Here is a 22545-nt window from a genome sequence, read left to right as displayed (position 1 = left end):
TTGAAGTGCTTGGTACAAAGTAAGCCCTCTATAAATATAAGCTATAATATTATTCAACTTCAGTTAATGTCAGTGAATTAGCTGACTCACTCAAGTTGGAGACCTGGGGCTCATCAATGATTCCTATACTGTCCCTTCACATGCAGTTACCAAGTCCACTGATTCTACTTCCTTGGTATTTCTCACACTGGTTACTTCTCCCTTTCCTTGCTGCCATGCACTGGTTCAGGTCCTCATCGCTGCTTATATGGATTACTGGGCTCCCAGCAGCCCCTGTTGTCCTTCCAATTCTTTCTCCATGGTACTGCCAGAATGATATTTCTAAGATAAATTTTAATCGTGACAGTCCTCGGTGCCTTCAGAATAATACACTTATTAGCTGTGTGACTGTGAGTAAGCTACTTAACACCTCATGTCTTTGTTTCCTGATCTGTAAAATGGGGATCATTATAGTATCTCTTATAGCTGTTGCAAACATATGATCTAATTCATGTGTAGTGCATGGCACGTGATAAGCACTCAGAAGATATTAGTTTCTCATTTTCGTTATTTGATACCTGTAATGGTTCTGTGATGCTGGTTTCGTCTCCAGCATCTTCATTACTTTCCCTCTTGTTAACAGTATCTTAAGTCTCAGCCATGAGGTTTGGGCTGGATTGACCCCATCCCAACTCTAGAGGTGAGCCCCAACTGACTTAAGCCAATCAGAGTATCCCATCACCTTAAGCCAAGTCAGACCAATGAAAGCCAAAAAGGTTTAATTCCAGTGATTCAGTTTGCATTATTGAAAAGTGGACTCTCCTTTCCTGGAGATCCTGGACAAGAATAGTTGCAGCCCCAGGAGCTACAGCCTGCCATTGTGGGACCACAAGTAAAAAGCTAGCTTTATGAGGAAGCAACTCTACAGAGGGCAAACTGGAGGCTTGGAATGAAACATGATTGAGCTGCTGATTCAAGCCTCACCTGAAGCTAGCCCTCTATCTTGATTTTTCATGAGCCCGTGAGTTTGCTTTACTGTTTAGGCCAATTTTAGATGGGTTTCCTACTACTTGCAACATAGAATCTGACATATGGTGCCTGAAAATGGATTCTTGAGCACTCCCTCATCTTCAGGCCATATTGTTTTAAGTGACGTTGACTCTGAGGTCCATACTTGCTGTGGTGGATTGAATGGTGGCTCCCCAAAAGAAATGTCCATCTGGAGCCTGTGAATGTGACCTTATTTGTAAAAAGGGTCTTTGCCGATGTAATCAAATTAAGGACGTCAAAATGAGATATACTGAATTACCAGGGTGGGTCCTAAATCCAATGACAAGTGTCTTTATAAGAGACAGAAGAGGACACGACACGGACAGAAAAGAGGGGAAGGCCATGTGAAGGCAGAAGCAAATTTTGGAGTTATGCAGCCACAAGCCAAAGACTGTCTGGAGCCACTAGAAGCTGCAAGAAGCAAGGAAGGATTCTCCCCTAGAGTCTTCAACACTAGAGCCTAGGGGTGCTTTGATTTCGGGCTTCTAGCCTCCAGAACTGTGACAGAATCAATTCCTATTGTTTTAAGCCCTCAAGTTTGTGGTAATTTGTTAATTAGGAAACTACTACACTTTAGGTGGGCAATTTGCATATCTAGAACTGCCACAATGAGGGGACCCTCATCTCCAGGAATTTCTACCCTATATAGGAGAAGTTCCCTGAGTATATTTATTCACATCCTCGTCTTCACTATGGTTCTTCCGACTATATCTATAACACAAGATTACTTTCCATATCCACACCCTGAAATTTTATCTAGGTCTTTTTTCCCCCTTTTCGATCAAAATTTAAACCAAAGTAGGGTGGCCATATGTGCCACTCTGTCTGGAACTGTTCCAGTTTATACCTCCTGTCAAGTGTTATTAACAGCACCCTTTCACTCTCAAAGTGTCCTAATTTGGTCAGTTAATTCTACAGTCACCCAAGTTTCAATCCGTTAATGAAGTCCGTCAGCCTCTACCAAGCTCATTGTATTTGCTACCTGTCATCACCTTCCTACTCACACTTCCTGAGGGAAGATGCCATGCCCAGAGCTCTGGTCCCTTAATGGCCAGCACCACATGTTTCCCCACTCATGATGAACTGGGGTGGTCAGGAGCAAGTGATTTTTATCATGTGTCTTTAAAAGCTGAGCTGGATATATTAAATTCCTTTCTTAGGGATTTGAGATTGGGAAATGGAGAGACTTGGGCGATTAGGAACATAGCTATAGTGAAAGAGCACGAGGCAGCATTCAAGACTTGAGTAACAATCTGTTTGTCCCCCCAAGGAAAGGGATGGAGGGACTGTCAATACACCGCAGGCTTACACATCTGGAGTTGCGCTCTAGGGGTCGCCATTCACACAGAACGCCTGGTGACTGATGCTCCCAGAAGCTGTGCAATGCGGTAGCCTTGATTGTTTTGCTTCCTGGCATTCCTGTTCCAGTTCCGGTTGTTATATATTTCTATCAGTGGTTCTCAAACACTGCTGTGTATTAGAATTACCTGGGGAGTTTAAAAAATCCTGATTCCTAAGTCACACCCCACACTGAATAACATGAAAATCACTTGAGTGAGAGCCAGATCTCAGTAGTTTTAAAAACTCCTCAGGTGAGGTGAACGTGTAGCCAAGTTTGAGAATCACTGATAACTCCCTAGTCCCCCTTCTCCGAGGTCATTCGAGTGGTCGCTGTTGCAACCCGAAGGATTTGTGTGCATCGCTCATCCCAATCTTTTTAAGGAGCTTTGACGCTTCCCTGGTGTTCTGGATAGCAGGATATGGTCTATGACAGTCTTCTTACTGACCAGCTGTCATAATCCTTATCTAGAAAAATCTCGTGCACTTTGCCTGACACTCTAAATAATGAGGTAGTTAAATTGCTTGCTAATTTCATGAGCTGTTTGAAGAGCTCTTTGCATGAAAATGAGAATTATGTAAAACAGAATCTTGTTTTTGTTCATCCCTCCTGGTGCTTCTGTGGACGGGATGAGTCATCTCTCAGCTACAACTGGACTGGAATTTCTTTTAAAATATACAGCAGACGTTGATTGTGCTTTTTTTTTTCCTTCCAGTATTTCTTGCTGGTTTCAGCCTGTTCATTTTCTATCATGTTTTTGTCCTTCTGCCTGGATATAAACATTCCTGTCTCAGTAGCAGCAGCTGGCAGATGCCAGAGGTTTATACAAGAGTATAGGGACATAAGTTAGGGACATAACTATATTTGGGAATGGCCACTTTGAATGACAAACTGATTCATGCTCTGGAATTTTCTTTATTAAATGGACCTGGAGGAACAGACTTTTCTGTCCACTGGGTGACTTCCTCCTATATTTGCTGGAAGAATCATTGATCATTTGTTATTATTAGCAGCATTCACCCACCCAACACCTGAACACCACTTTCAGAAATGAGATGAAATGATCTGATTCCAGAGAGAAAAATCTCTCATGATCAATAGTGACAGGCAGGACTGCCAGACAGCACCATGGTGATTTACTTAGTTCTCTCCGTGAAAAGGTAAAAGAAAAGGATGAGCTAAGCCTTTTCCAGGTAGATGTGAAGGCCTGGGCTCATGTATGGAGCTCCAAGCTCCAGCCTGTGATGGGCATTAATATTTCTTGGCTTTTCTATTGAATGCAATGCCCAGAGATTTGAACAGATGCCAGCCAAAGGAGACACTGTGAGAATTCTGGGCCAGGCATTCTCTAGAAGAAAGAAAAGTACTCAGCAGTTTTAGAACACTCCATGCTCTTTCTGTCTTTGCTTTTTTAACACCTGTCCTTCTTACCTGCCTGGTGAACTCGTTCTCATCCTTCAAGACCCAGCTCAAGCAGCACCTCTGTGAAGGCCCCTCTTATTTCCTCTGCTGGGACATGTAGATCCTAGCTGTAATATTATTATTGCACTTATTATTCTCTTCAGTTCACTTAGCCATGGCCTTTCTCATTAGTTTAAAAATGCTCTGGAAAATTCCCTGGTGGTCCAGTGGTTAGGACTCCCTGCTTCCATTGCAGGAGGCATGGGTTCGATCCCTGGTTGGGGAACTAAGATCCCGTATGCCGCATGGCGAGGCCAATAAATAAATAAATAAATAAAAACCCTCTGAAGGTGGGACTGGCTCTCTGACGTGTCCCTTTACCCTGCAGCCTATAAAAGTGCCTGCTGTCACAGAGCTGGTACTCGAGAAATAGATGGTGAATTCAGAATACCACTAGAAGGAAGACAAGAATGAACAGTATTTAAGGATGGCTGTGTGCGCAGTACTTCCGTACATCATCTTGTTAAATCTTCTTAACAACCTTATGAGGTAAATATAAATATAAGAAATATTAAGGGTCTTTCACTGCTAATAATGGGCAAGGGTCAGTGGGGCTCCCGACTCCCAATCACATTCTCTCTCCATTCCATGATAGCCTGAGTTACTCAAAAAGCCTCTTTTAAAATGGAACCAGATATTCCTTCAGATATTCCTTTTCCTGAAACAGAACATGCTAACGAGCACAATTCACTTCATTTGAAAATGGCCATTTTGACGACATTAACTTAATTTTAGTCTCTTACATGCAAAAACGTTGAAAAGCGTAGGTATCTGCAGATACATGGAGAAGTGGTTCTTTCAGGGAAAATTTAGCATGACTCATGCACATATTCAGTGTATTAAATTAAAAGCATCAAGTGGTCTTATGAGACAGGAGCCCACAGTACTATGGGCTTCTTTCAAAATGTCATTTAGAAATGCAGCACAGAGTGTGTTGGCACCTCTGAAAAGCGGACACAACCTGCAGTAGTAATAAAATGATCTCAATCCCACAGGACTGTAATAGAATGACCCCATCTATAGATGAGCTTAGAGGGGTAGGGTAGGAATAGTAAGGGCCACCATACGTTACTGACAATATGCCAGAGACTGTGATAAGCATTACAGGCCTCAGCTCATTGATACCCTGCAAGCAGGGTCTTGAAGAGTTTTGTACACCCATGTTCATAGCAGCATTATTCACAATAGCTAAAACATGGAAGCAACCCAAGCAATGGAGAAGCAAAACGTGGTATATAAATACAAAGGAATATTATTCATCCTTAAAAAGGAAGGAGGGCTTCCCTGGTGGCTCAGAATGGTTAAGAATCCGCCTGCCAATGCAGGGGACACGGGTTCGAGCCCTGGTCCGGGAAGATCCCACGTGCCGCAGAGCAGCTAAGCCCGTGTGCCACAACTACTGAGCTCACGTGCCACAACTACTGAAGCCCGCATGCCTAGAGTCCGGGCTCTGCGATAAGAGAAGCCACCGCAATGAGAATCCTGCACACTACAAGGAACAGTAGCCCCCGCTCACCACAACTAGAGAAAGCCCGCGCAGCAACGAAGACCCAACGCAGCCAAAAATAAATAAATAAAATAAATGTATCAAAAAAAAAACGAAGGAAATTCTGACACATGCTATAACGTGGATGAACCTTCAGCACATTATGCTAAGTGAAATAAGTCAGCCAAAAGAAGACAAACACGTATGGTTCCTCTTATATGAGGTATTTAGAATAGTTCAAATCACAGAGATGGAAAGTAGAATGGTGGTTGCCAGGGACTGTGGAGAGTGGGGAGTTAATGTTTAATAGATATGGAGTTCCAGTTTGTGAAGAAGGAAAGAGTGCTGGAGATGGATGGTGGTGATGGGTGCGCACTATGAATGTATTTAATACCGCTGAACAGTACATTAAAAATAGTTAAGGTGGTAAATTTTACAATATGCATATTTTATCACAATTAAAAAATGGAGAATCAAAACAAAAATAGAGTATATGTATGTATATAGGTATATTTGGAAAAAGGACGGAAACGGGGAGGGAAGAATACACAGCAGATTGATAACATTGGTTCCCTCCAGGGTTGGGGTGCGATGGGAACCAGGATAGGGGAGGGGGGCGCAGATGGAACTTAAGCCTTATTTGTAATGCAAAATGGATGCCTCCTTCCTCCTTTTCTCCCCCTCTGCCTCCTGGTTCATTCCAAACCCCGTTCTACCAGGAGCACATCTGACTGGCAGCCTCCAAACCACATCCTGAAGCCTAAGTACTTGGGGGCCTGGGAAATGTCAATTTTAGCTTCCCGCCTTCCCCTGCTGTGATAGAAAAGGGCTGGGCAGCCTGTGGAGCTTATCAATACACACAGTAATATTCCAGGCAACGAAGGCTTCGGCCAATTGCCAAATAAAATCAAGCCAAAGAGAAAACAATGGAAGTGTGAATCACATGGATTTTTGTATGATTTCTTATTCCACGAAGTCAACTATAGTCTGAAACTGTAATAGTATGAGCACACAAGAGAAAGAAGTGCACACAAACTCTTGACCTCTATGAACCCTGACATTTCTGCCCTCCTCCCAGGGGGGTCCCCCCTCCACCCAACTTCCTGAAAGACCCACTCTCACCTCCTCTTGGGATGTTTTCATTCTCTGTCATGAAGAAAAGCACCACGATGAAATAATTCAGAGAAATATTTAGGAACAAAGATGTTCATCACCAAGTTACTTATCATCATAAAACTGAAAATATTTTATATATTCAAAAACAGGAGAGTAGTTTTATTTATGTATTTATGGACTGAGGAAAAAGTCAAAAGCAACATTTCAAAATGTTGCATACAATTATTATGGGTATTTTCTTTTTTTTTTTTTTAGTTTTATTTATTTATTTATTTATTATTATTTTTGGCTGCGTGGTTGGGTCTTCGTTGCTGCATGTGGACTTTTCTCTAGTTGCGGAGAGCGGAGGCTACTCTTTGTTGCGGTGCATGGGCTTCTCATCGCGGTGGCTTCTCCTGTTGTGGAGCATGGGCTCTAGGCATGCGGGCTTCAGTAGTTGCAGCACGCGGCTCAGTAGTTGTGGCACACGGGCTCAGTAGTTGTGGCACATGGGATTAGTTGCTCCACGGCATGTGGGATCTTCCCAGAGCAGGGATCGAACCTGTGTCCCCTGCATTGGCAGGAGGATTCTTAACCACTGCGCCACCAGGGAAGTCCCATGGGTATTTTCTTTGTAGTTCTTTTTTTATTTTCCAAATTTTCCACAGTGAGTTTGTAATGATAATCAGAAATATAGTCATTTGCATTTTTAAAAAAGAAACACATATAACCATCCTATCTTCCACCACTCTTGCTGCCTGTGGTACGGAGTTTCATCTCTTCATCAGGTTCATTTTCCAGACAAGAAGTTATGCTCTGCTCTGCCTGCTTCCATCTCACTTTCCGTGTCTGAAATCCTTTTGTGTCTGTTGAGAGCAGCTCCCTCCCCACTCCTCACCCCTGCACCAGGGGAAGATTAGGCTTTTAGGATTTAGGGGTGGAGAATTTTCAGGTGCTCAAGGTTAATCCCACTGGCAAAGGCCATGGATAGGTGGAGGGAGAGACTATTTGGTGCAGAACTAGACCGAGGCACAACCTGAACCCCACAGATGCCCGTGTCACCTCCCCTGTCAGGAGTTGTCCAGTGCCATCCAGTTGAGTTCCCAGTTCCCAGCTTCCGAAGCCACCCAAGTCAGTAAATGGATCAAACAGAAAGTGAGACGGCGTGATCTGTGATGACTATGAGAACCCTGCGAGGAAGGACCCCCACAGACCCCCTCTGCTATTGTCATTTAATTACCTGCCACAGTCTGGCAATTCCGGCCTCGTTGGCCATCCTTAATTTCACCTTTCAGATCAAAGGTCTAGTCCCTGGCTAGAAATTCTTTATTCCTGTTTTAGATAGTATCTTCATAGCAGGGGAATAAGCCTCCCACAGGCTGGAGTCAGAAGGCTATGCTGTCACCTGCAGACATCTCCAGGGGCATGAGGAATGTCAGTGATAAGGAATTATTTACTGGGTACCTACAGAATGTAGCGCCCTCTGGGCAGCCCAGCCCTGAAGGAAGAGCAGGAGGACAGGCACTAAGGGGCAAGAGATAGCAGGGTCAGAAATGGGGACACTGGGGGTTAGATCAGAGAACTGGGCTTGCTGACCAGGAGGCATCTGGAAGAAATTGCAAAATGCTTTCAGGACAGAATGATAAGCCTAGTGATGGGTGGTGCTTCCAGCCTGAACTCCACCCCTTGGGGACCGAGCTCCGCCCCTCGGTGACCGAGCTCCGCCCCTTGGTGACCGAGCTCTGCCCCTTGGCTGCGCAATAGCCCTGGGAGGTGATCAAGACTCCAGCAGCTCAGGCCACCGAGAGGAAGGTGTGGTGAGGAAAGGGACAAGTGACAGACTTTCTGAGGAACTTCTGCCTGTTACTTAGGACAGTTAGGACATCTGAGGGTCAGGCAGCTTAATGTCCCCTGCCAGCGAGAGAGGGCTACTGTCTAGTAGCTAGTGAGGAAGGACAAGGGCAGGGACAGCAGGACCCAACACGTTTGTGCTGAATCGGGAGGAGACAAACACACCAGCTAAAGAGGGGGCCGCTGCAGAGGTGGAGAAACCGTGGCAGGGTGCCCGTTCTGTCCTTGGACCAACTGAGTTGGAGGTCTCCCTCACCAATTTATCAGGAGTGACAGTACAAGGGAAAGCCCCCCCTGAAAGCCAGACTATAAGCTCTGCTAAGTTCCAAGAAAGCACTGACTGGGTGTGTTTTCTTTACCATTCCGTCTGCAGGCCCAAGGTTGTGTCTGAAACATCATAGATGCTCAGAAAATATTTGTTGTCCAGAGGGAGAAACAAACAAAGTGGGAACCTAGAGGCTAGAAAATCTGCACGTGGAGGGTGGACCATTTCGTACTTCTCTCTGTTCACATGACCTGGATTCCAGGCCTTTCTGAGTATGTGACTTTGGACAAGTTACAACTTCTCAGATCTGGTGCTTTGTTTTGGTTTGGTTTCTCATTTGTAAAGTGGAGATAATAATACTTCATAGGGTTCTTGTAAGGGTTAAATGAGGTAATGTATATCAAAGTGATTTGTAAACTGTAAAGTGTTAGATAAATGTTAACGTTTGCTCTTTTGTGAGGATGATTTGATGATTGTGAGGCTGGTGATAGCAGTGACGGTCATGATGATGGTTTCTTTTGGAAGAGAATGATGTGAAATGGTGAAGTGAGCTTTCGAGTATTTCATACGTGGAACAGGAGTGGATGTATTGATGGGAAAGAAAGGTTCACAGGAGCCAGAGACCCCAGTGCAGGATTTTGCTCACATGGGCTTGTATAGTCACCCTTTATGTTTGTTAGTTTTGAACCCCAGATTAGGGAAACTCATTTAAGGCAAGGGGTGTCTTTTGCTCCTGCTACTTCTCCATGCCCCTTACATAGTACATTGCTCATAACAAGCAGTAAACATTTGTTGGGAAAAAATAATGAATGAATGATTTGATGAAGGGTGACATAGCTACAGTAGGCAAAGAGAAATGAAAATATTAGCTGGGCAGAGATTGCTCCCTGAAAGTAATTTGCTCAGGCAGAATCAAAACTGATCTTGTCACTTCCTGATTTAAAAACTCCACTGTCTCTTCACTGCTCAAAAAACGAAGTCCAAGAGTATTAGGAGGGCATAGAAGGTCCTTCCGAAACTGGATCCAACCTATCTCTCTAGCCTCATCTTCCTTCCATCACTCCATCTCGCCAAACCCTAATTCCTTCCACAGCTGTCTTGACTCAGGCGACATGCTAACAATGCTGAACTCCTTAGGGTTCCCTGGACATGCCAGACCTTTGCATCGGCTATTTCCTCCCATTGGCAAACTCCTATGCACCCGCGGAGATACAGCTTCAATGCTCTCTGTTTTGGAAAGTGATCCCTGATATCCCAGGCATTTATTCATTCACAGAACTAGTGTTTCCTTAGCACCTGTGTATGAGCAGGCCACACAAGATGGCTGTTCTCTTGCTCTCTGTACATCCCCTACTTGACCAGTCTCTGCTTCACCTACACCCTACTCACCTGACCAACCTTCCCTCTAAATCATAGAGCCTAATCAGTAAATGCCTATGTACTTGCCCCCAGCCCCAGCTAGTGATTGTTCTAATCTTTAGATCAGAACTACCTCCACTATGATAGTTTATCAAAGGGGCAGTGAGGCGCACCCCTCTGCTGGTTTCCCTGGCAACCCATGAGCCAACCTGACATCAACTCCCCCTATAACTGGTCATCTCCCTCTTCCCCTGGTAGTGAAGGCCACAGCCATGTCCTCACCGTCTGCCACACACAGTGGGGTGTCACTCCAGTACCTTGCTTCAGACATGTAAGATCCCCCATCCATTAAACCACTGATGTCTCTGTCACTGACTCTGGGCTCTTTCTTTGGTCTTGTGGTTGGGCGAGTACAGGGATTGCAGGCCTGCAGGGTGCAGCCTAACAACCTGCTGTGAACCAGATATTGTTCTAAGTGCTGGACATAGCAGTGAACACATCAGACCAGGTGTCCGTCCTCATGGAGCATTCATTCAAATAAGAGGGGGGTGGAAATTAAAAACAAAAGAAAGAAAATCAATGTATACTATGTTAGCATGTAGTAAAAGTGAGGGGGATGGGGGACTGAGGAAGGGGTTGAGAATTCTATTGTATTTAGGGTGATGTATCAGTCAGGATAGGCTGGGTTATGTTGCAATAACAAACAACCCCCTAAAATCTTAGTTTTGTAACAAAGATTTGCTTCTAGCTCATGCTACATGATCACAGAAGTTCAGCTGGGACTTAGCTCCACGTTCCTTACTGTGAAGATAAGTCCAAGCGAACGTTTCTTTTTTCTTTTTTTTTTTAATTTTTATTTTATATTGGAGCATAGTTGATTAACAATGTTGTGATAGTTTCACGTGTACAGCAAAATGATGCAGTTATACATATACATGTATCTATTCCTTTTCAAATTCTTTTCCCATTTAGGTTATTACAGAATATTGAGAAGAGTTCCCAAGCAAACATTTCTGATTGCTCTGACAGAAGCTAGAGAAAAGGAGGGGAAGCAGGCACCAGCATTAAGGGTTTCACCTGAAAATGGTGCAAGTCCTATCTGCTCACGTTTCATTGGCCCAAATGAGTCACATGGTCACACCTGAGTTAAACAGGACGTGGAAGGGCAATCCTACCATCTTCCTAAGAAGACAGAACTGAGCTTGTGTGAACAGCCCTAATGATTGCTACACGTGGTCGAGGAAGGCCTCTCTGATGATAAAGGGACACTTAGGCAGAAAACTCAAGAAAGTAAGAGCTAGCTGGTAGATATTCGGGGCGGAGGACTTCATCCTTCTGGGTTCTCAGGCCAAACAGCTTAGAGACATCCTGACTTTCGTCTCTTCCTCTCACAGCCCACAGCAAATCCATCAGCAAATCCCATTGGCTATACCTTCAAAATACATCCAGATTTGAGTGCCGCTCACTGCCTGCACCTCTGGTTCAAGCCTCATCATCTCTCCTCTGGAATACTGCAGTAGCATCCTAATTGTTCTCGCTGCTTCTGCCTATGGCCCCTGCAGTCTGTTCTCCCCACAGTAACCAGAGGGACCCTTTTCAAATTTAAGTCAGAGCATGACACTCCTCTGCCCAAACACTTGTATGGCTTCCCATCTTTTTTGGAGTAAAAGCCACATAGTCCTTTCAGAGCCTCACGCCGTCCACACCCCACCCACCCAGTCCCACCCTGCATGCTCTCTGCTGTCATCCACAGCTCTCCCTCTCACTCACCTGGCTTCTGTGATTTATCATCCAATTTGGTCAATAAGGATTTGAGCGCCCACTCTGTCTTAGACACCAAAATATAAGCCAGCAAACATAGTTAAAAACAGATGGCTACACTGTAGTATAATCAGTCTGTTTTCCTGTATCTCTCCCCTACTACACTAGTACCTCTGTTTTCATGTTATTCATCTGTGTATCTATATGCCCAGCACTATGCTTGGCATGGCTTTGTAAGTGATTGATACATATTTGAGCAGAGGATGGACAGATAAATTAGATAGATAGACAGACAGACTGACTTCAACTTTATTGGAATTATGGCATGTGCTGTGGATTCTCTGAGGTGGAATACACCAGTCTCTAACAGCTGAGGCCATTTGCAAGGAAAGCCTAACAGCAGAGGGCCCTATCTGAATTTGATCGGCATTTTCAGGGAGACTATAAAAATGAACAGACTTTCGTGTATGAAAAAAAAATAGATTCCAGATCTGAAATGATTTAGTCTTGCTAGATGAGTCAACCCTAAGAAAGAAACACAGGTTCAAGTGGCCAACCACAGTCCATTTACACACCCCTTGGTTTGACTTGAACTTTGAGGAAAGAAGATGGGTTGATGAGGTCAGAAATAAAAGTAACATATGACCTGTAATATTGGAGGAGAGGGTACGAGGGCCCATCAAAACTCTATTGATTCATTTATTTTTTATTTTTTAAAGATTTATTTATTTATTTTTGGCTGCATCAGGTCTTAGTTGCAGCATGCGGGATCTTTGTTGAGGCATGCAGGATCTTTCGTTGCGGCACATGGGCTCTTCATTGCGGCATGCAGGCTTCTCTCTAGTTGTGGCACCCGGGTTCCAGAGCGCATGGGCTCTGTAGTTTGTGGCACGCGGGCTCTCTAGTTGAGGTGCATAAGCTCAGTAGTTGTGGCGCGTGGGCTTAACTGCCCTGCGGCACGTGGGATCTTAGTTCCCTGACCAGGGATCGAACTCGCATCCCCTGCATTGGAAGGTGGATTCTCTACCACTGGACCACAGAAAAGTCCCCGAAACTTTACTTAAACTAATAAGTTTCCTGTCTACAGCTTGTGGTGAAAATCCTCAAATGTGAGTATATAATCTTTCCACTTCCACCCACATCAATTTCAGAGAACTCAAATTATTAGTGTGGCCCAGAAGCAAGTTTATTTAAATTGCAGACTGTAATTTTGCTAAGAGAAATGCTAGTATTTAAAGTAAAACTAGAAATGAAATTCATCCAGAAGATACCAAAAAAACCAATAAGATTCTTAATAGATTCCCCCACAAAGATGATTCCTTCCCCCTTGGAAAGAAGAAAGTTAGTCCCTCTGATTGGAAAAGAGACAGCATGTGGTCGTACTGCATTTCATGGAGATGCGCTCCTGTGGCTGGCTCACCTTCTGCCGTCTTCTGCCACGTGATTGGGAAGTTTGCCTTCCTAGCGCTAGCTGAAAGGAAGAGAGTCAGAGCAGTCTTCAGGAATGTGGGGAGAGCACCAGCTGAGTCAGGAAGTCCTGGGCCCCACAGGTTGTTGACAGAGAACTCACAGCCAATACAGGATAGCAAGTGTTGTCAGTGATTAGTGAGCCGTTCAAACAACTGAGCCTGTTCTAGATCTTCAAGCATTCTGCCAAGTGAGGAAATTCTTCATCTTCCCCCAAATTAAAAGGATGTGTCCTATAGATTATGTAACAGCATGCACAGACAATTTATATTCCCTGAACACATAGGGATGTGTTTATACGATTACAGTATATTCTATGTGAGCTCTAGTTGTGTCTCGCAACCCAAGTAGGTGGTAAACTCCTGATTAGAAGGGATCATTTTTGTCTACTTTTTAAACACAATTAATGGCGTTTATATAGGGTTGAATACTTAATAGAAGAATAATACATGCCAATTGAATGAAAGAGTGAATAAATGAATGAATGAAAAACACTGCCATTGAGAGGAAGCAGCAAGGGTAAAGAGCTGCTAAAATACCTTGATTGGTTCTCTTTAGAGGATGAACAATATAGCTCATGCACCATAGAAGCCTACTAGTTTTGGTTTTAAAGTATCAACAATATAAAAAACTCTGGAAATGATTTGCTATGCAAAGAGCAAAATAAGAAAAGAAATATTGGGGGCTTCTAAGTTTCTGAAAGGGTAATGTAAGCAGTATGGTCTGTTGGTAAATTTCAGATTAGGTGGCAATGTAAATTAAGTGGCAATTTCAGTTTAGAAGACTGAGGTGGGTACTAGAATAAAGTCATACAGTGGGAGTTAAAAGCAAACTTAAAAGGGATAAAACCATGTATGTTCACAGCATGCAACTGAACAGCCTAGAAAGTTTAGGCTCCCTTTCTGTGGCCTTTCAGAAAAGGAGCCTTTCAATGAGAGGTTTATTTTCATGAGACGTTTGTTCCTGTGGTGATCTGCATAACTTTGCTACTACCTACTTGGCAATAAATCATTTGTGAAGAGATGAAAAAGTCTCTCACTAGCTGACACAGAACCTCTTTGCACCAGCTGGCCTCTGTGCTTCACTGATCTATATCCTGGAAAGAGTGAAATCTCCCACATCTTACACGGGCTCAGTGTGTCAATCCCAGGGCACTGGTGAACATGGCATTCACTTTGTATGAATCTGGCTACAACAAAGGCAACCTTCAAGTTACATGAAAATGAGAATTAAAGGTACCAGACACCAGAGCAAAGACAAGTTAGGAGCTCAGAGCAACAGAAACAGAAACAAAACAAAACAAGCAGAAGACACAAGGTGTAGAAACCCTCAAGCCACCTGGAAATAAATTATGCTCACCTAGGTCTCTCCGACAGTCTCCACAGGTATTTGCTGATGGATGTGGATGACATTGGCTCCATACACGGGCATCCCTCCATTGCTATGCCCCCTTTGGATTAGATAAATGAAGCAAAACACCCTCTGCAGTAGGCTGGTCTACGAGTCCAAACACCCACGTTCTGGGTTCTGATCTGCTTCTTACTAATTTGCTGAATGTATCTTCTCTTAACTTTAGTTCTTTTATCTCTAGCTGGTTCAAAGCTTAACTTTAATTGTTCACTTCTAGGTTGTAGATAAAAGTGCCTGCCTGCCTTGCTGTAGGGGAATAAATGAGGAAATGCACTTGAACATACCCTAGAGATGTGAGCTCCAGGAGGCAGATGATGGCAGGATTTTTGAGTTGAGGGTGAAAGAGCTAGAGATCATAGGTAACTACTAAAACAGAACCTCAGAGTCGACTGTCACAAAGCTACTGGATTTTATACCGAGTGTACCCAGAGGAGACTAGGCTCAGAGGGATGGACTCATGCAAACCAAACTTACAGGAGATCAATATTTGAATTAGAATGTCAATTTATTTAATATACAGTGGGAGATATCCCTTTACAGTGACAAGAATGTTTGTAGCTACTATCCAAGGAATCCCCCTCCTTTATTATTGTGGCCAGAAGGTTGTTTTAATGAGAAGATTGGACAGGGTTCTCAGATGCAGTAGAAAATAACTATGTAAATGGATGTAAGTACAACAGGAATTTATTAAAATTATATTGGACATTTGGAATTGTGATTGGCTATAGACTCAAGTTCAGGTACATAGGCAAGAGCAAGGCTCCAGATCATGCCTCAGAACTGGTATGGAGAAGACATTCCGCTTCAGCCGCTGAGCATTAGGTATTGCCCTTTTCACTGAGAAGCACTAAGAGTTTGAGATATTGTTAGTGGGAATAACAAATGCCCACCACCATCCACCCCTTTGGCTATCCAACATTAACAGACGCTCTTCTTCATCCTAAATGCTCCTGCCTGACAAAATGTAACCGTCCCTCATACAATCATACAATTTCTCACTCCTTCCTCAAAAAGATAGCAACACCGAATCTCATCACGGACTGCATCCAGCTCATGTCCTGGAAGTCTGAGTGGGACTCTTCTATTTCTAGAAGAGGAATATCTGTATTGATATTCTATATTACCTATAATATCCTACGGACTAGATATTAAAGGAATAAAGGTATGGTAATAGTTAAGGAAACTACTACCAACTCATTCTATACAAAATAATGGGAGAAAGAGAGAGGAAGAGGAAAAATAGTTAAAATATGAACATGACACTATAGGGAAGAAAATACAGAAAGAAAATATAACTCTGAAGAGTCGAGACTGTCTGGTTGCCTGTTGTCCCACCATCAGTCTTTAGCAGGGTCGACCAGCAAGCAGGAGATATTTTTCAAAGGTGAATAGTGCCTTTACTTGCTCTAAAGCCTTAGGGATCTCCTCTGTGACGATCCCCCTGAGGCCTTCTACAGGCTTCATTCAACATCATAATCTGCAACAAATCCTTGGAGCCTTGCTGCTCCATCACTACAACCTTGACCAGCTGGAGAGAGCTCTCTTGCTCCTGGTTCTACTCAAAGCTGCTTGTCTTTCAAAAGAAACAGGACACCCGAATGTGGTATATGTTTTCTATAAAATCGAAACATTTCCACTAAGCATTTTCTTTTTCTTTAGTGGCAGGGGTTACAAGATGTAGAAACAAGTTCTCAGTTTTTAATGTTATCCCATCGTGCTCCAGACTGCTGGATCCTCAAAAATCCTCCCTGATGTAGCAAGCCTAGTATTTTCATGGGCGTCTATCTCCCTACATCTGGCATCCTCAGTCGTAGCAATGCTTATCGAGCTCCAGCAACTTTTTGCTCCCAGGAATCTATCTCATCAACGTAGTGGAACAGCATGATCTTCTGTGAGATGATAAGATAATCGAGGTCCCTGCAGATGGACTTGTGTGACACAAGGACAGGAAGTTGATGTGTCCCTGGGGCAATACACTTAAGGTATACTGCTCTCCTCACTAGGTGAAAGCAAACTACTTCACATATTTTCTGTTTGGGGGGATAGAGATCAACAGCTGCATTCCTACACCGTGGGATATATATATTTGCTTTAGTAAAGAGACCACATCTAGAAGAGTAGTTACAATTGTCATTATTTCCTGATTAAGCTTACAACAAATTGCTGTCATTATCCCAAATCTATCATTTTTAATACTGCCAAAAGGGCAATCAAGTAAGGATGTGAATATAATCCCACTCCTATATCTTTTCAGGTCCATAATAATGGCATTTATGTCGTCAATTTTACCAAGGATGAGGCAGTGCTTTTGATTTACTGAGTCAGGGGTTTCTAATTGATCTTTTCAACTAGAATAGTTTTATTCCATGGGTCAAGGGCCCAACGAGGGGATTCTGAAGATTGCTGAGTAAATCTATGCCATCAATACTCTAAGAAACTAGGGGAATAACTACGGGGTCTCACTGAGCCTACTGTGAGGTGAACTCAGGTTAAATCTCCATCTATTGCATGACCCTGATAAGCCTCCACTCTGTAGATAAGAGTGGTATTCTGGGTCCCTGGAAATTAATGTTGCTTAAGGATAGTGTCTGATGTCCGGAATAGACTAGGTATTTCTTCTTCTCCTAGTAAGTGACCACAGGACCCTTCGGAGAAGCTGAAGGAAGATATACAATAAAGTACGTGTCAGATGATTGCATGGCCCTTGTCTGTAAACTGATTCAACCTGGGAATAGAGTGGGAGAGAGTGACTCTTTTGTGGTGGTTAAAGTAAAGCCTTTACTCATAATTCTTGGAGTTTGGGGGGGGGGGTTTTACAAATTAAGTAGTAACTTTACGGTCTGCTTCTCTATATTGGTTCTCAGGATTCAAGAGCAATTAGATCAATGGTTCTCAAAGTGCCCCTGGATCAGCAACATCAATACAACCTGGGAAGTTATTAGTTAGAAATGCAAATTCTTGGATCCCGTCCATACTTACTGAATCAAAAACTCTGTGCCCATGCCCCCAACCTCTCCTTTCTCCCTTCAGCCAAAAGGAAGTCTTTCTCCCTATATCCTATGACTGATTGGGGGACCAGAGGGAGGCAATCTCCGTTTCCACAGTTCCAACTTCCACACAGGTTTGGCCAAGACCATCCTGCTACATTTGATTTAGGAAAGTTATAAATAAAGGAACTGGGGAAATTTTAAATTCTGGAAGCATCATAGCCAACAGTGACTTTGAGTATGGGAAGGAGAGGGTTTCAATACATCTTGTTACAGTGGTTTGTCATCATGACTCACACTTAGCAAGCTTCCATTTAGCAGTGCATCAGCATTTTAACCCAGTAAGCAAGTGGACTTTAGTCATTGTCCCAATGCTACGTAAATAGATGTGCTCTCACTAGCTCAGAGATCAGCTTTTCCTGCTGTCATCAATCCTTGGGAGCTCATCTCAAGGATGACACACATCCCTGCCCCACCCTCCACCAACACACACACACACACACACACACACACACACACATTCCTCTCCCACCCTCACTCCTCTCCAGAAAGTTCTGTTCAGGCCCTGGCTCACATCCAGCCTGATGCAAGGACATGTCTCCTAATTGTCTCTGAGTCCCAGGTCTGGTTCCCCTGAGCAGCATCATGACCCATCTCTCCATAGTAAACTTGTGCTTCCTTTTGAGAACGTGATGGTCTTTTGAAGGCTACTCAATGGCACTTCTGTTAATGAAGAGCTGTGTTCTGACAGCATGCTTTGTGATCAGGAACTTCATTACCATGGTCAGAAATAAAGTTGGACACATAGGCGTGCACCCCTTGAAATCAGTAAAGGTCCCCATTTCCTCCTAATACCAAATTCAGTGGATGCTTTCTAATCATCCCACTTGATTTCTCTTCTACCTCTGACAGGATTGAATCAGGGAAGCGGGAGAGAGTGATGCAAATACACAAACTGGGTTCAAATCCTTACTCCTGCATTCCTAGTCATGGGGCTCTGGACAAGTTACTTAACTTCTGAGACTAACTTTTCTTCATCTGTAAAATAAGTAAGGTGATTTACAAGGAAGATTATAATGCATATGGAGCTATTGGAATACAGATAGTCTTTGATTATGAGCAGTTATTACTGCCCTTGTTGACGAGTTTTCATTTTTAAACTCTTCCCTTGGATATTGTGGCACCTCTATACCATGGTTCTCTTTCTATCTCAATTTCCATTTCTCATTCATTCATTCAACAATATTTATTAAATGTCTACTATGTGCCAGGCACTTTACTAGGCACTGGGGTTACAAAAATTACTAATACACAGTCTCTATTCTAGAGAAGTTCACAGACCAGTGGGGAGAGAGAAGTACAGACAAATATGGCTTGACATGATAACTGCTATACTAGAGGTCCACTCATGGTGGTCTAGACACAGTGGCCTAAGGCGCCAACAGGAACCTGGGAAGTCTTCCGGTTTGAGCTAAGCCTTGAAGGATGGGTCTAAATTTGGCAGGCAAACAAAGAATGGATGCTTGTCCCAATCCAAAGGAGCAGTATGCATAGCATTAGTGAAAATCATCTACCTGGCGGCAAAATCAAGATCCTCAAACAGAAAAAAATGTTGGATGATACCATTTATTTTAGTCACAGACCAAAAATGATGTGATCATTTTTGTGCACAAACTTTTGGATATGGAGGCTGTCTCGCATATGATCGAAGTGTTTCTTTAACATCACTTAGGAATACACTCATACAACAACTCTCCAAATGGCCGACAGTGTTGTCTTGGCTCTTGGCACGTGGTATGAAAATCGCTCTAAAACTCTAGAATCACAATCTGCATGAATGAGATGCTCACACTAGAAGAGGCACATTAAAACTCAGATCAACTGAGGAAAAGCACGTTCAACTTTCATCTAAAACTCACATATACTCGTTGAGTGGAATGGTCAGAAGAAAATCACTATAGGTTAAAAATTTTTTTTCTCTTTCTCTTTCCTCCTCCCGTCCAGGGGTATAATTGATTTTGCTCAAGTCGAATCCAAGTATGATGTGACTTCCCCTATCTGAAGCCTTTATATCAGAATTTGCTAAGATTTTCCTTTTATAGGCTGGAACATTAACGATGAAGTCCTGCAGTCCATGTTTTTATTACAAAAACTATAGAGAAATTTAATAGAGTCGTGTTTAAGAGTGTTTTAAAATAATTACTGAGTTTGGTTGGCAAAGAAGCGTTTACATGTGCACCCTTATACGTTGCTGATGGCGTTGAAGTTGATCCCCTTTTGAAGAGCAGCTTGGCAATACTTATCAAGTGTCATGATGGTGATCATGATGATGGTAGTGATTATATTTATTGACTGTTACTTTATTGTGTATTAGTCACTGTGCAAGTAATTTACATGTATTAACCTACCACACTCCCCTCAGTAGTACTGTTATTATTTCTATTGACAGATGAGGAAAGTAGAACACAGAGTTTAAAAAACTTGCCCAAGGTCACACAGCTAGCAGATGGCAGATCAAGAATCTAAACAAAAGCACTCGGACTTATACTCCAGAGACTATGCTCTGAACTATTCACTATACTGCTTTCTACTGTATCAAATTCTAATATCTCTCTACCCAGTTATTACATTTCTGGGAATCAATCCAGAGCAAAAAAAAAAAAAAAAAAAAAAAGTCCTAATCATGAACAATGTTATATGCAAGAAGATTTATTGCATAGTATTATATGTCACTGGAAGCAACCCAAATGTCCAAACATTGGGGAACAGTTAAGTAAATGATGTATGTCCAGATAGTTGACAACTTCACACCATTAAAAATGGTGGTCATGTCTTCCACGTAAAGAAGATGGATTGAATATATGCATCTACTATTACTCCTTCCCTAAGTGACAGTGAAAGGATCTTTTTAAGAGGCTTAAGTCCACAAGGACAAGAATAAAAGAAGAGGAGACAATAGCAATTTTATTTGCAAAGCCTGAAAGTAGTGGATTATCAAGAAGTAAATGACTTAGCACATCAGAGAAAGTGGACTCGTAAACGGGCAGTGGGGGCAAAGTATGAATCAATCTAATTTATACTGGAGGCTTCCTTAAAGGCTCAGAAATTGGTGGCATCCACTTAAAAGTGGAATGAAGGGAGGGGGCGACTAAAATAAGGGGGAAGGGTTGACAGTCTAAGAAGCACTTTGATATCCCATTTCCCATTATCCTCTCCTATTCTGCACAACCAGGAGACTATCCCTCCTCCAACCCTGCAGATGGTTGGAGGTTTGATCCTGGAGAAGATGCTACACAAGCTTTCTGGGCTAGATGGATCAAAGTGTCTCTGAACTAGAGGGCTCTTCCAGCAGCACCTGACACAATTCATCACTCTCTCTTTCTTGAAACATTTTTTCAGTTGGCGTCCAGATAATTCTCCCTCTTGATTCTCTGTCTTCTTAACTGACGCCTCTTTTCAGTCTCCTGTTCTAGTTCCTTCTCATCTCCTCAACCTCTAAATGTTGATGTACTGCAGGATTCTATGCTTGGTCCACTCTTCAATCTATATTATTCCCTAGGCAATTTCACCCAACCTCATGACCTTAAATACCATCTCCGGAATTTATGTCTCCAGCCTCTTCCTTGAGCACCTTGAGGATTGCGATTTATAAGAAATTTACATGTGGTCATTCAGATGATCAAATTATATTTTTCATATTTATTTGGTCTTTGTCCACACTTCCTGGCTCATAGCTCCCCAAACCCTTGGAATTTTCCGAGCCATAAGAGCAATGAGAGCATCTTTTGTTATATTTGGTCTCTTGTGCTCAGTTCCTGAAAACACTTCAGAGCCATAAAGGTGAAATGGGTGTCTTGTTATTCATATAAAAAGGCTTTTCCACCACAACCGGATTTATGCTAATGAGGTGACTTCTGGAAAGCACCTAAGAATGGAGGCTGGTTGCCAAGGTAACCAACCAGAAATAGATGATTAGGACGGATTTGCAGGGATAGGAGACAGGGTGGAGGTTGAATCAACCGCCAATGGCCAGTGATTTAATTAATCATGCCTATGTAATGAAGCCTCCATAAAAAAACCAAAAAGGAGGGGTTTCTGAGAGCTTTCAGGTTGGGGAAACAGAACGCTTCCACGAGCCACTGTGCTGGGCCCCAGACTCCATGAGGACAGATGCTCCTGTATTTGGAAACTTACCCTATGTATCTCTTCATCTGGCTGTTGATTTGTATCCTTTAATATGCTTTATAATAAACAGGTAACCTAGTGTGTAAACTGGTTTCCTGAGTTCTGTGAGCCTCTCTAGCAAATTAATTGAACCCAAGGAGGGGGTCATGGGAACCTCTCATTTATGGCCAGTTGGTCAGAAGCACAGGGCTTGTGACTGGCATCTGAAGTGGAGGGTGGTCTTGCAGGAATGAGCTCTTTGACTTTGGAGTCTGATGCCATCTTTGGGTAAATTGGGTCAGAATTGAGTTGAATTACAAGACACCCTGTTGATGTCCCCAGCATTCCTTGGTGATGTGGGGGGAAAGCTGCCCCTCCACACATTGGAATTGGGTGCAGAACCCAAATAACACCAGACTCATATAGCCACCTATTACTCTACACATACATTCCATAGATGTCTCAAATATGACATGTGTAAAATCTAACTCATGATGTCTCTCCAAAATCTCTCCCATCTCAGTAAATGGCAATTCCATACTTCCAAATGCTCAGACTAAGACCCTTGGAGACATCCCTGATCCCCTCCTTTCTCTGTCACCTCATAATCAATCCATTAGTAAATCCAGAAAACATATACAGAATCTAACCATTTCTCAGCAGCAATTTGGTTGCAGCCCTGGTCCAAAACACCACCATGACTTGACTGGATTGATACAATGGCTACCTAACTGGACCTCCTTTTTCTTCCCTTGAGCCCACACGTTCTATTTTCCACTCAGCAATTAGAATGACTAGGCACCTCCTTACTCACTAGCTCACTATGCTACAGCCATACCCCTCTTGCTCTTCTCCAAAGGTATCACGCACA

This window comes from Eschrichtius robustus, chromosome 18 (assembly GCF_028021215.1).
Source record: "Eschrichtius robustus isolate mEscRob2 chromosome 18, mEscRob2.pri, whole genome shotgun sequence".
In the NCBI taxonomy this organism is placed as follows: domain Eukaryota; kingdom Metazoa; phylum Chordata; class Mammalia; order Artiodactyla; family Eschrichtiidae; genus Eschrichtius; species Eschrichtius robustus.
This window is presented reverse-complemented; position numbering follows the sequence as displayed.